Source organism: Neofelis nebulosa, chromosome 5, assembly GCF_028018385.1.
Source record: "Neofelis nebulosa isolate mNeoNeb1 chromosome 5, mNeoNeb1.pri, whole genome shotgun sequence".
NCBI classification, from domain to species: domain Eukaryota; kingdom Metazoa; phylum Chordata; class Mammalia; order Carnivora; family Felidae; genus Neofelis; species Neofelis nebulosa.
The window spans coordinates 62,893,432-62,898,898 of NC_080786.1; the positions used below are offsets into that span (position 1 = coordinate 62,893,432).

At 38.9% G+C, this 5,467-nt stretch overlaps 1 pseudogene; it reads left to right on the plus strand.

The window, feature by feature from the left end:
* The first annotated feature begins 597 nt into the window (after positions 1 to 597).
* On the plus strand, positions 598 to 864 carry LOC131513129 (ATP synthase subunit f, mitochondrial-like; annotated as a pseudogene).
* The last annotated feature ends 4,603 nt before the right edge of the window (positions 865 to 5,467 follow it).

Consider the following 5,467-nt stretch of genomic DNA (forward strand, 5'->3'; position numbering starts at 1 on the left):
ATCTCCTTTTGGCTCTTTGTTTATGATTTCTATCTCGCTCCTCAGAATTGCTATCTTTCCTTCACTTCAAATGTGTTCAATTCCACTTTGTGGAGGGCGATCATAGTTGTTTTAAAGCCTAGTAACTTCAGGGGCGCCTGGGTGGCGCAGTCGGTTAAGCGTCCGACTTCAGCCAGGTCACGATCTCGCGGTCTGTGAGTTCGAGCCCCGCGTCAGGCTCTGGGCTGATGGCTCGGAGCCTGGAGCCTGTTTCCGATTCTGTGTCTCCCTCTCTCTCTGCCCCTCCCCCGTTCATGCTCTGTCTCTCTCTGTCCCAAAAATAAATAAAAAACGTTGAAAAAAAATTTTTTAAAAATAAATAAATAAAAAATAAAGCCTAGTAACTTCAACATCTGGATCGTCTCTGAGTAGTCATCTGTTGATTGTGTTTTGAGAATTGGTCGTAGTTTCCTGCTCCTTTGTCTGTTGAGTAATTCTGGATTGTATTCTGGACATTTTGAATATACACTGTATTATGAAACTCCAGGTCCTATTAAAGTCCTCTGTACAATGGTGACTTTTTACATTTTTAGTTGGCCAGACACCCAGAACTCCAAGATGGCATCATCTGCACCAGTGAAGATGAAAAAGCTCATGGATGGCAAACTAGCAGAGTTGCCAGACTGTACACTGATGAGGGATTTCACCCCTAACGTCACTGTTGGAGTGTTTCAAAGACGTTGCTACTGTATTACAGCAGGTATGTCAATGTGAGGAAAGGGGGCGTCTCTAGGATTTCTATGGTGCTGGCAGCTTATGTGCTTTTCAGCGACTGTCATTCTTAACAAGGGACTCAAACATAAGCAGCTACACAAATACTGCTGAAGAGGGCCCAGTGTGGAGGCACATTCTACATTCCTTACCATAGCCTTTGCCAGGCACCCTTGAATCCTTTCATGTCCGAATTAAGAAGTAACACCCAGTAAAAGATGACTGGCGCATAGAAACAAATAAGCAAATACATAAATAAAATCTAACGAGCCACTAACATGGTTAGTTTCAGACTCTAAGTTCTGTCTCCTTTGGTCAGTTAGTTTCAGTGTCAGTTCTGTTTTCAAATCTTCTATTCTGCTGCTTTTTTCTATACCACACATGTGCTTCTTAGGGATTAGTCTTTGAATCGTGCAGTAAATTACGATATAGATCACTTCAGTGTCTTTGTTATACAGCCAGGGATCATTTTTATGCATACAAAGCTCAGGTTTGAGACATAAGATTCCAATACGGCGTTTTCTTTCATCAAGTCTAAGAATGATATGGATGTTATAGTAGTGTTCTAAAGTTTTTTTTTTTTATTACTGCTTCTCATGCCATTGTTGTTATTCTCCTCCCATGTATACTTAATCGTGATTTTTATTTGAATCACAAAACTACTACAATTTATTTTCTTCTATTGTTGAAAGAATTTTGTTTCAAAATTTGGGGGGTTTTTGTTTGTTTTTTCACATTTACGAATTTTTGAGCGAGAGAAACAGAACGCAAGCAGGGGAGGGGCAGAGAGAGACAGGCAGAATCTAAAGCAGGCTCCAGGCTCTGAGCTGTCAGCACAGAGCCTGATACAGGGCTTGAACTCAGGAACCGGTAAGATCATGACCTGAGCCAAAGTTGGATGCTTAACCGAATAAGCCACCCAGGGGCCCCTGTTTATTTGGTTTTAAATATGTATTTATTTTTATGAGAGAGAGAGTGTGAGCAGGGGATGGGGGGGCACGGACAGAGGACCCAAAGCAGGCTCCGAGCTGACAGCAAAGCCCATACAGATGAAGAGCATTTTTCACCACTTTACACTGATCGTTATCCAATTTTCCTTTAGTCTCAATTTATCTCACTTTTACAAGGAGGCTTCGTGTCATTCTATCTCCTCTGAGGATAACAAATGGATTCATGTTTTGTTCTTCCATTCACTAAGTATTTAAGTGCCTATCATGTGCTAGATACTGTTCTAGACACTATTTTAAAAAAAATAACTAGCTAAGCAAAGAAATGTGACTCTTTTGAATAATTATCAACAACTTTCAGGGACAGACATTTGACACAATTTTCTTGCATCTTCCATAGCCTCTATTTACTTACAGATATCTATATGTTCTTTTGATAGTTCAGCCACTGGACTTTTACTGGTATGTTATCTAGTAAGATGATATTGCTAATGTGTTTATAATGAACTAATGAAATGAATAATATAGAAAAAAAATAACTAGCTAAAAATAAAAAAATACTGAAACTAGGATGCATACATTACCAGGGAAATTGGGGAACTTATTTCTCTGTAGTTTTTAAGATAATTATTTGCCTATTCCGTATTATTAACTTGAGGATAGCTTAAGGTGGAGGGAATAGACAGTCTCCTTTCAATGTTCTGAGTTCAGTGAACTTTCAAGACTGAAATATCAAGGAGACACCATCAAACAACCCAAAGCGTCTCTAAGAGAAACCAAATTGTGTATAGGCTCTTGTCTGTCATGCTGTCTCTTCTCCTATCATGCTTCTCTCCAGCACCCCATGAGTTCTGAAAGGAAAATAAGAGCTATGATCTCTGAAAAGTACTGTGAGCTAATGGCCACAGTGCAAATATCCCAGCTTGTTGTCTTCACAGAAATGCTTCATATTCAGATTGCTCCCGTTTCTTCCACGTTGGTAAAGTCAATGGGAAAAATATACAGCAGACTAACCAGGATTAAAAAAAAAAAATAGTTTTATTTTTCCGTACACAAATTCCCAGTAAGTGTGATCAGCATAAAGATTTTTCACATCAAATAGAATTTGGCTTCAGTAATGAGATGACCATGATACATACCCAACATAATACCAATGGCTCTTTAAAAACATATAAAAATGTAAGGAGAGAATATAATTAGCTTGTATGATTCAACCTGGGTTTATGCCTGTTTACTGGCTGTGTGATCTGGGATAACTTGTTTAACCTCTCTGGGTCCCCCTTTCCTCAATTATAAAATTGAGAGAACAATAGCTATGCTAGAGTTGTCGGAATTCAATGCCTAACTTAGTAGATAATTAACATTAGGTAAATATGAATCCAAAGGTCAGTAAAACTTCTAGAAGAGAGTATATACCTCTGTCTGGAGAGTGTCCTTGGGAAGAGTTTAACCCAGCCACTTATATATTTTACAAATTGAAGGAAGCAGAAGAATCTCCTAAAACGTTGTCACATAAGGCAGAAGAACAAATCCTCTCTTTTAACAAATGTTTCCTTACTGCAATACCCAATTCAATTAGATTAGCCTGGATGTTTTTGGAAGGACCTGACTGTAATAATGCATAAAAGTTTTTCTAATAGCTGGCCAGGAGTTTTGCTGACACTTAATGAAATCTGTTTAATTGCTCCAGCAACCCCTATATTGGCTGTTATGCTGGGGTCATTGGAAAACTCGACCCTGTGGTACTTGGGATACAAGAACACCTTCTGCTGATTGAAGCCTGTACCCTGTGGGAATGTTTTAATGTGATCCTTGAAGCGTGTCCTAGGAAATGCTGTCAACACATATTCTTCCTTGTCAGGCCTTTATTTGGTCAGGAATACTCAAGAGCTCTGTCTTTCTGCCTGTGGTTTACCACATTGTCTCCCGTTTGCTTTCAAATCTGGTTTAGTTGTGTTCAATGAAGCAGAGGTAGCTGAATAAGAGGGACATCATCAACATTACTCCTCCAGGGAAAATTTCCCATCAGATAAATCACTAAACCAGCCACCATGTTCTGATGCACAGAAGCCACATCCTTGCCACATGATCATTCACTCGCAGAAAAACATGTTCTCAACATAGTGAGCAAAGGGGCATGCCCAACAGACCACGTGAAAAGCTGGGGTTGATGGCAAATACCCCAGATGAAGAATTTCAAAAGAAGAAGGAGAAGGCAAGAATAAAAGGGCAACTTATTCAGAATTCATACTATCACAGGTGGGTTTTTTTAATTACAAATAAAACTTTTTTTTGGAGACCCTATTTAACATAAACTAAAAGGTATGGCATAATTCATGAAAACTCATAGCCGCTCGTATAAACATAAATGATGTATATTATGGGTTGATAAAGTAGGGTGACTAGGTATTGACAAGCATAAAATTTTGCCATATCCAGAGGTGGTGAGATATATCCCCAAGGTGTATTGCTGCTGTTGTTATTTGTTTTTAGTGCATCGGAATTCTCGCAGAATAAGCAACTGCCTTAACGCTGATCATCTGACCAATTAAAAGTCTTAATGTCATGAGTTTTTTACCAGTTCTGAGAATGGAGAATGTTCCAGTGCACAGAACTAACTTGATACGGGTTTTTACTCTCTAAAACAACTGGTACTTAGAGTAAAATTAAGATTCACATTTCTTTGTATAAGAGGTAGACTTTTTAGAAATGTGATCATTAGAAACAAAATCTTGATTTCACAAAAATAATTCAATCAATCCAAGGAAATCCAAGGAAATATCAATCCAAGGAAAAACTTTCAAGCCCACTGTCTATGTTTTAACCCACTTGAAACTGGAATACTTGTTTAACCCACTTAAACTGGAATACTTGTACTGTGTTTTCATTTTAGGCATCTAGTCCTTTCATATTAAGGAATGATACTTTAAAAAAAATTTTTTTTAATGTTTCTTTATTTTTGAGACAGAGAGAGAGACAGAGGGTAAGCAGGGGAGGGGCAAAGAGAGGGAGACACAGAATCTGAAGCAAGCTCCAGGCTCTGAGCTGTCAACACAGAGCCCTACACAGGGCTGGAACCCATGAACTGTGAGATTATGACCCGAGCCGAAGTCAGACGCCCAACTGACTGAGCCAGCCAGGTGCCCCCAGAATGATACTTTTAGAATTGGAACCTTTTCTTACTAATCACAGAATTCAAAAGGGAATGAAGTTCTTCAACCTGACAGTAATGAGTAAGAGCCACACTGGGCTTTCTCTTGCTCTTCAACGACCAATGGCCACGTGAAGCATCTGGATACTCCTCCCCCAAGAAGTTCCGAACAGTTACAGAGTGACAGACCTACATACCAGAACACTAAGACATTGAACTAGAGAAAGATGAGAGGAAATTTCTGAGCCAAAAAGAAAATGCGAGAACAAAAATCCACAGAATAACTAGAAATTAATATAGAAGAAATGTTCAAGACCGCTATAAGCACAATAATGTATCAAACAAAAACAGGGGCACCTGGATGGTTCAGTTGGTTGAGCACTGAACTCAATTTCGGCTCAGGTCATGATCTATGGTTTGTGGGATCAAGCCCCACATCAGACTCTATGCTGACAGCACACTCTCACTCCCTCTCTCAAAATAAATATATGTTTTTAAAAAAACAATAAATGAGGTTAGAAAAGCCTGAAACAGATCTTATTCCTGGATAGGAGACAGCGATTCTGAAAAAAATTTTAACAATACCAAACTAATCTGTTTATTCTAATCCCGAACTGTT